The following is a 9,656-nucleotide window of genomic DNA, read 5'->3' as shown; positions in this document are numbered from 1 at the left end:
GCAAACAAGACAGGGACTGTAGGTTTGTTGTTAAGTAGAATCTGTTTGTAATTTTGAACATTTTTAACGTGTTTAGCTCCAGCCAAAAAATCTTTTCTAAGCTTTTTGGAAAACATAGGGAAGGGTTATCACCCCTGTGACATTTGTTTTGCTGTCTTTCCTCCTCTTCAGAAGATTTCACCTCACTTTTTTGTCCCAATGAAAAATGTTTTTTGAAAATTTGGGTTTTTTTGTGGAACAAGGATTGGAAAGCATCAGTGGAAAGGAGAAATTGTTTTCCCATATTAACTCTTACAGGAGAGAATTTCCCTTCCTAGGGGTAGATTTCATCTCACTTCCTGTTGTCTCCTTCCGTTTGCAAGTAGGAGTCGTTTGTAAGTTAGATGTTTGAAAGTAGGGTCCTGCCCTATATACTCAGCAGAAATTTGGGCCTTAGGTGTTGCTGTGGCCACAACACTGTAAGCCCTCACAGGGCCCTGCTGTGAAATATTAGATCAAGAATTGTAATTACATGCCCCTGTTGAACAGGAGCTGAAAAATTAGGCCTTAGGCACTGGTGCTGGTGCCACAACACTGCAACCCCTCACAGACACTCTAGTTGGAACGCAGGAACGAGCCCTGCTGCAAATTATTGCTTCAAAAATTGTAATTACACGCCCCTGTTAGACAGGGGCAGAAAAATTGGGCCTTAGGCACTGGTGCTGGTGCCACAACACTGCAACCCCTCACAGACACTCTAGTTGGAACGCAGGAACGAGCCCTGCTGCAAAGTATTGCATCAAAAATTGTAATTACACGCCCCTGTTAGACAGGGGCAGAAAAATTGGGCCTTAGGCACTGGTGCTGGTGCCACAACACTGCAACCCCTCACAGACACTCTAGTTGGAACGCAGGAACGAGCCCTGCTGCAAAGTATTGCATCAAAAATTGTAATTACACGCCCCTGTTAGACAGGGGCAGAAAAATTGGGCCCTAGGCACTGGTGCTGGTGCCACAACACTGCAACCCCTCACAGACACTCTAGTTGGAATGCAGGAACGAGCCCTGCTGCAAAGTATTACATCAAAAATTGTAATTACACGCCCCTGTTAAACAGGGGCTGAAAAATTGTGCCTTAGGCACTGGTGGTGGCGCCCAGAACCAAAAATGTTCTTACAAGCTATCAGCGTGATGATTGAGGAGGAAGAGGATAATTACTCAGGGATAGTCACTCAGCATCAGCATAGGCAGTCTTTGAAGGGATCTGAGATTTCAAAAAAAATTATTCGGTTACATCAGCATCAGGTGCTTGGTAGCTGGTGGTGATCCAAGACTCATTCATTTTTATGAAGGTCAGCCGATCGACCGAGTCGGTGGACAGACGCACCCTGTGATCGGTTACCACGCCTCCAGCAGCACTGAATGTGCGTTCCGAAAGAACGCTGGATGCAGGACAGGCCAGTAGCTCAATTGCATACTGTGCAAGCTCTGGCCAGTGATCCATCCTCAAGACCCAGTAACCCAGAGGATTTTCGGTGGGAAAGGTGTCCAAGTCTGATCTTGCCCCTAGGTATTCCTGCACCATGTAAAACAGACGCTGGCGATGGTTGCTGGAACCGATCATACCTTGGGGCTGCGGACCAAAAAATTGTCTGAACGCATCGGTCAGACGGCCACCTTCTCCACCGCTCCTTCTTTGACTGACCGAAGCCTCAGCAACACGTTGTCCAGAAACAGGAGTTTGTAACCTCCCAGTCTCTGGGAACGCGTTGCACAGACCTTTCTGCAAGGCCTCCCGAAGATGTTTCATCCTCTGCTCCCTCTGCGATGGCAAGATAAGGTCCGCAACCTTACCCTTGTAACGTGGATCAAGGAGGGTTGCCAGCCAGTATTGGTCCTTCTCCTTGATACCACGAATACGAGGATCCTTACGCAGGCTTTGCAGGATCAGGGAGGCCATGCAGCGTAGGTTTGCTGAGGCATTCGGTCCGGAGTCCTCTGGGTCACTAAGAACGACATGGTCCGCAGCCACCTCCTCCCAGCCACGTACAAGTCCATGTGTTTCTTGGGACTGATCCCTTAAAGACTGCTGCTGATGCTGAGTGCCAGGCTCCACCTCCATACTGACACAATCTTCCTCCTCCTCCTCTTCCTCCTCGTCCTCTTCCTGTGTGATCGGCGGGCACGCAGGAACACTGTCTGGATAAAGGGGGCCTTGAGAGCTAAGGAAGTCCTCCTCTTCCTGCCTCTGTTCTGCCTCAAGTGCCCTGTCCATTATTCCACGCAGCGTGTGCTCCAACAGGTGGACAAGGGGGACAGTGTCACTGATGCATGCACTGTCACTGCTCACCATCCTCGTGGCCTCCTCGAATGGTGACAGGACAGTGCATGCATCCCTGATCATGGCCCACTGGCGTGGGGAAAAAAAACCAAGCTCCCCTGACCCTGTCCTGGTGCCATAGTCGCACAGGTACTCATTGATGGCCCTCTGCTGCGTGTGCAGCCGCTGCAGCATGGTCAACGTTGAGTTCCACCTGGTGGGCATGTCACAGATTAGGCGGTTCTTGGGCAGGTTAAACTCCTTTTGGAGGTCCGTCAGCCGAGCACTGGCATTATATGACTGGCGGAAATGCACACAGACTTTCCTGGCCTGCCTCAGGACATCCTGTAAGCCCGGGTACCTGCCCAAGAACCGCTGCACCACCAAGTTAAGGACGTGAGCCAAACAGGGCACATGGGTCATTTGTCCCTGTCGGAGGGCAGAGAGGAGGTTGGTGCCATTGTCGCAAACCACCATTCCTGCCTTAAGTTGGCGTGGCGTCAACCACCTCTGAACCTGCCCCTGCAGAGCTGACAGAACCTCTGCCCCAGTGTGGCTCCTGTCCCCCAAGCACACCAGCTCAAGCACCGCATGGCATCTTTTGGCCTGCGTACTTGCGTAGCCCCTTGAACGCCTACGGAGCACCGCTGGTTCCGAGGAAGAGGCCATGGAGGAAGAAGAAGAGGAGGGGGTGGAGGAGAGAGGTGTGTCACAATCAGCATTTTGGAGGCGTGGTGGCGGAACAACCTCCAACACTACTGCACCTTGTCCTGCATCCTTCCCAGCTGCCAGCAGAGTCACCCAATGCGCCGTGAAACTTAGGTAACGTCCCTGTCCATGCCTGCTGGACCATGAGTCAGCGGTAATATGCACCTTACCGCTGACCGCCCTGTCCAGCGAGGCATGGACATTGCCTTCCACATGCCGGTAGAGAGCCGGAATCGCCTTCCGTGAGAAAAAGTGGCGTTTGGGTACCTGCCACTGAGGAACCGCACATTCCACAAACTCACGGAAGGGGGCAGAGTCTACCAACTGAAAAGGCAGCAGTTGAAGTGCTAGCAATTTTGCCAAGCTAGCATTCAACCGCTGGGCATGTGGATGGCTGGGAGCAAACTTCTTTCGGCGGTGCAGCAGCTGGGGCAGGGAAATTTGCCTGGTACAATCTGACGTCGGTGTACCAAAAGCAGATTGCCCACAAGTACTTGGCTGTGACACACCTAATTCTACACCTTCATTCCTCTCACTGCAGGTCTCAGAGAGGACTGAAGGTCTAGTGGGGTTGGAAATCTCAGCTGATGAGGAGCAAGGAGAGATCCTCTTTGTTCTTTGGTGTGGGTCTTTTAGATACGCTTGCCAACGAACTGCATGGCAGGTCAACATATGTCTGGTCAAGCATGTGGTACCCAAGCGGGAGATATTTTGGCCACGCGAGATACGCTTGAGACATATGTTGCAAATAGCAGCGGTGCGATCTGATGCACTCGTCTCAAAAAAGGCCCACACCAAAGAACTTTTTGAATAACGCGCAGAGACTGCAGCGCCCTGCACATGTGGAGCTTTGGGGTGTGATGCAGTCAATGTGCTGCCCTTAGGCTGGCCCCTGGAGGGCATCCTGCCTCGTTGGTGATGTGCTGCCGCCTCCTCCTCCTCCTCCTCCTCCTCTCTCCTATCAGGCACCCACGTTGAGTCAGTGACCTCATCATCCCCTCCCTCCTCATCACTGGAGCAAACCTGGCAGTATGCTGCAGCAGGGGGAGCATGACTGCCAGATTGCTGTCCTTCTTGGGCACCCCCTCTGTCCGCGCTCATGTTACTGCCTTCATCGAGCTCAGTATCGTCATCAGAGCCTTCCAAACGCTGGGCATCCTCCTGGAGCATGTACCCAACACTGTGGTCAAACAGTTCGAGGGAATCCTCATGAGGACATGGTGGAGCTAGGGAAGGAGTAACTGATGACATTGAGCTGAGGGAAGAGGCCGCTGCTTTGCCAGACAAAGCACCCTGGGCATGGGTGAGAGAGGATGAGGAGGATGAGGACGGCTTGGTCATCCACTCGACCAAGTCTTCCGCATGTTGCGGCTCAACATGGCCAGCTGCCGAAAAAAAGGCCAAGCGTGTCCCATGGCCACGTGCTGATGAGGATGCACCGTCTCCACGACCAGCACTAGACACAGAGCCTGCTTGCCCTCTCTTATTGGCTTGTGACTGTCTGCCTCTCCTTCTTGGCCTTCCAGACATACTAATGGCCTGTAGCTGCACTAAGCTGGGATAGAACACCTGTAATTTTCTTCAAGTAGCTTTATATACTGTAACCAGACAAGCCTGCCTGTCAGTAGGAAGATAACAGGAACGGATCTAGCTGAACACTGTGAGCAGGACGCACTGTACTAAATGTAAATAGTCTAGCTGCCTGACCGTGGTACTAATAGGATCAAATAGAACACCTGTAATTTTCTTCAGGTAGCTTTATATACTGTAACCAGACAAGCCTGCCGGTCAGTAGGAATTTAACAGGAACGGATCTAGCTGAACACTGTGAGCAGGACGCACTGCACTAAATGTAAATAGCAGGAACGGATCTAGCTGAACACTGTGAGCAGGACGCACTGCACTAAATGTAAATAGTCTAGAAGATAACAGGAACGAATCTAGCTGAACACTGTGAGCAGGACGCACTGCACTAAATGTAAATAGTCTAGAAGATAACAGGAACGGATCTAGCTGAACACTGTGAGCAGGACGCACTGCACTAAATGTAAATAGCAGGAACGGATCTAGCTGAACACTGTGAGCAGGACGCACTGCACTAAATGTAAATAGTCTAGAAGATAACAGGAACGGATCTAGCTGAACACTGTGAGCAGGACGCACTGCACTAAATGTAAATAGCAGGAACGGCTCTAGCTGAACACTGTGCGCAGGACGCACTGCACTAAATGTAAATAGCAGGAACGGATCTAGCTGAACACTGTGAGCAGGACGCACTGCACTAAATGTAAATAGCAGGAACGGATCTAGCTGAACACTGTGAGCAGGACGCACTGCACTAAATGTAAATAGCAGGAACGGATCTAGCTGAACACTGTGAGCAGGACGCACTGCACTAAATGTAAATAGCAGGAACGGATCTAGCTGAACACTGTGAGCAGGACGCACTGCACTAAATGTAAATTGCAGGAACGGATCTAGCTGAACACTGTGAGCAGGACGCACTGCACTAAATGTAAATAGTCTAGAAGATAACAGGAACGGATCTAGCTGAACACTGTGAGCAGGACGCACTGCACTAAATGTAAATAGCAGGAACGGATCTAGCTGAACACTGTGAGCAGGACGCACTGCACTAAATGTAAATAGCAGGAACGGATCTAGCTGAACACTGTGAGCAGGACGCACTGCACTAAATGTAAATAGCAGGAACGGATCTAGCTGAACACTGTGAGCAGGACGCACTGCACTAAATGTAAATTACAGGAACGGATCTAGCTGAACACTGTGAGCAGGACGCACTGCACTAAATGTAAATAGTCTAGAAGATAACAGGAACGGATCTAGCTGAACACTGTGAGCAGGACGCACTGCACTAAATGTAAATAGCAGGAACGGATTTAGCTGAACACTGTGAACAGGACGCACTGCATTAAATGTAAATAGTCTAGATAGAAGATAACAGGAACGGATCTAGCTAAACTGAATACAGTGTATATATATATATGCAACACCTGGGATGCATATATATACACAATACACTGTAAGTGCAGCTAACTGACTGACTGTTCTGCCTAATCTATCTAACTCAAATCAAATGACACTCTCTCTCTCTCTCTCTATCTCTCAGCACACCGGAACACACACTACACAGGGCCGCCGTGCAGGCGGCCTTATATAGTGTGGGGTGTGTACTAAATCCCCTGAGCCATAATTGGCCAAAGCCACCCTGGCTTTGGCCAATTACAGCTCTCTCTACTGACGGCGCTGTGATTGGCCAAGCATGCGGGTCATAGTGCATGCTTGGCCAATCATCAGCCAGCAATGCACTGCGATGCCGCAGTGAATTATGGGCCGTGACGCGCCACACGAATTTAGCGCGAACGGCCCATAACGTTCGCAATTCGGCGAACGATCGAACAGCCGATGTTCGAGTCGAACATGGGTTCGACTCGAACACGAAGCTCATCCCTATTCATTACGTTTCATTCGTTATTTCGGATAATTCATAACTTTGGATACATTCGTATTCGTTACGTTCACTAACAGCCAAATTTGAAAGGAAATTACAATACCTATAATTTAATAGTTAGTAATAGTTAAGTCATTATTAGGTAATTATTATTTCAGATTTCCAAATTTACAATTTACGAATGTACGAATTTATGAATGTACGAATTTACGAATGTGCGAATTTACGAATGTGCGAATTTACGAATGTACGAATTTATTATTAATATTTGGAAAAATTTGTTAAACGGTTTTTCATTAATTCAGATATTTCCGAATTAACGAATTTGCCGAAATTCGTTAAAAAACGAATTCAGAACGAAACGAATTGCACATGTCTAAGGCCCAGGTGTGTCAGAATTTAGATGGAGCTTCTCTAGCTATATAGATTCGTTCTTCCATTTCTGCAATTTTATTGATACGATTGAACCCTTCTGAGATGGTCAGAATATGAGATGAGCCCCAGTGTATTGGGATGCACATTTTGGCAGCAATAATTAAATGCATTACTAGGGATTTGTGGTATGCGTGAGCCGATATAGTGGAGTGATGGAGGAGGAATTGAGCCGGGGTCTGCTCCAGAGCATATGTGGAGATTTTTGTTGTTAGTTTATGGACTTGTGACCAAAAATTTTGTAAAAGGGGGTATGACCACCAGATATGCAGTAGAGTGCCAGGTTCCCTGGAGCATCTCCAGCATGTGTTAGGAATGTTAGGATCGTATTTGCTAAGTACTACCTGAGTGCGGTACCATCTTGTCAGGGTTTTATAGTTATTTTCCTGGATCGAGACATTGAGTGATGCTTTGTGTGCGATTGTAAATATTGCTCTTCTGTTAATTCTAATTGCAGATCCCTTTCCCAGCTTGGACACATTTTCCCTGAGTTAGGGGCCGTATCTGAATAAAGCATATTTCTAATGGTAGAGATTACGTGCTGTTGGGGATTGGATTGAGAGCATAGGTTTTCAAATGGAGTGAGTGCTCGGGAAACTGCAGCATCTCGGTCAATGTCTTGCAGAAAATGTCTGGTTTGAAATATATCCAGTAGGGAAATGAGTTGTTTGTTGTGTTGGCTGCTAGCTTGTTACAGTCTAGAAGGGTGCCATCATGGTAGAATTGATGCACCAGTACGTCTGAATGAGCCCAGGTGTCTTTTAAAAAGTTTTTGGACATGCCTGGGAGAAAGGCCGGGTTGGACTTGATGGAAGTGAGAGGCCTAGGGCTCAAATAAAGATGTTGTTTCTTACATACCTCTCTGAGCTTGCACAAAGTTGGGTAAATCAGCGGTTAATTCAGCTCTTTCAGTGCTAAAGGGATGTGTTGTGGTTAGATCCAGGTTGTAGATCGTATCAGTAAAGAGGAAAAGGATTTTTCAAGAGTCACCCAGTTTTTACACTTATGATGTATTGCCCAGTCTACGATTCTGTAACAAGCCCAGTAATAATTTTTTAGATCTGGAAGGCCGATTCCACCTTTCGTTTTGGGTTTAGTTAATTGGTCATAGTTAATTATCTGGCGTTTTTGTTTCTAGAGGAATTTTACACAGCACCATTTGTAAGCTTGAAAAAGGTCAGAGGGAGCTTTATGGGAATTGTTTGGAGGACATATAGTATGTGTGGGAGAATGTTCATCTTTAAGATAGCTGCTCTGCTGAACTATGAACAATGGGGTTTGTCCCATTTGCGTAAATCATCTGAAATAATTTTAAGTAGAGGTAGGTAGTTTTTGGTGTATGTGTCTGATAGGTTTGGTGTAATGTGAATGCCTAGGTATTTAATTGCATCATTTTTTCATTGGAAAGGGAAGTTATTCTGGCAAAGTGTTACTAGTTCCTGCAGGAGGGTAATATTTAGAGTGTGGGATTTGGCAAAGTTGATTTTGAAATTAGATAGTTGGTGAAAAAGCTCAAAGTCTTTTAAAAGATTTGGGATTGAGGTGTGTGGGTCTCGTAGGAAAAGTAATATGTTGTCTGCAAAGGCTGCTAACTTATAAGTTCGTTCTGCAATGGGTATGCCCTTTATGGCTTTATTGGCTCTGAGGCAGCATAGGAGAGGTTCTAAGGTCAGAACAAAAAGGATAGGGGACAATGGACAGCCCTGCCTTGTCCCATGTCCTATGGAGAAGGCATTTGACAGGTGGCCATTGAACATTTTATTAATAACATTAATTAAGGGTGTTCAGGTCTGCCCATTTGTGTGTGAGTCTGATACCCTGCCTCCGGTGAATTAGGAGGCGGCCATACTGGCTGAGCAGTTTTTGGCCTGTTAGTCTGTATCACAGATATTGGGAAGTGAACCTATTGGAGGATCATTGAGGTAGGTCAGACCACACACACACAAGTCGGCCCTAGGACTACTTCTAAAACATTATGCTCTCTGTTTTTTTTTGTTTTTCTATTGTTTTGTTATGTATCCGGTCTGGCTTCTTTGTCACATAGTACAATGGTTTGCATTTATTAAATCAGAGCAGCAAGAAGACATATATTTGCCTAAAATACAGTGTATAGCGCTATATAGAGCTAGCCTCATATTAATATTGGATTTGTCCCACATGGAGGATGCGTCAAGGAGGAGTGTTTCACTCCTGGGTGTTTCTGAGTTGCTTTGTTTACCCCCTATCCCTTTGTTGCGGAGGTATAGTTTCTAATCTGCACTGGAAATAGAGGGGGGGTTGCTCAGTGATGTGTCTATCCACATCAGGGGATGATCTTCCTATACGAATTTTGGTCTATATAATTAGGTTCATCAATACGGTGTTTGTCCTCCATGTGGGGCTATCCCTCACCTTTAAAAAAAAAAATTCTCAATACAAGTTAAAGGAAGTTAGTCACTAGAGTTATACAGATATATCTAGTTATCCTGTCCAGGAGTTGGGTGCAATAGCTTCCCTGATGGGGACTGAGGTAGGTGGGGTGGGGATATCCCAGGTACCAGGACAGAAGGGGGGATCTGTAGGTGAGGCTATTCCTGAAAGTCCATGCTGAGTTTCACATTTCCAGTATTAGGTCTAGAAAGGGTATGGGGCTGTGGCTTACCAAGAGTACGTATTGTTGGTACAGTGGATGTTATGCCCTGTACACGATAGGATTTTCCAACAACAAAATCCATGGGATTTTTTCCGACGGATGTTGGCTCAAAC

Source organism: Aquarana catesbeiana, linkage group LG09, assembly GCF_042186555.1.
Source record: "Aquarana catesbeiana isolate 2022-GZ linkage group LG09, ASM4218655v1, whole genome shotgun sequence".
NCBI classification, from domain to species: domain Eukaryota; kingdom Metazoa; phylum Chordata; class Amphibia; order Anura; family Ranidae; genus Aquarana; species Aquarana catesbeiana.
This window is presented reverse-complemented; position numbering follows the sequence as displayed.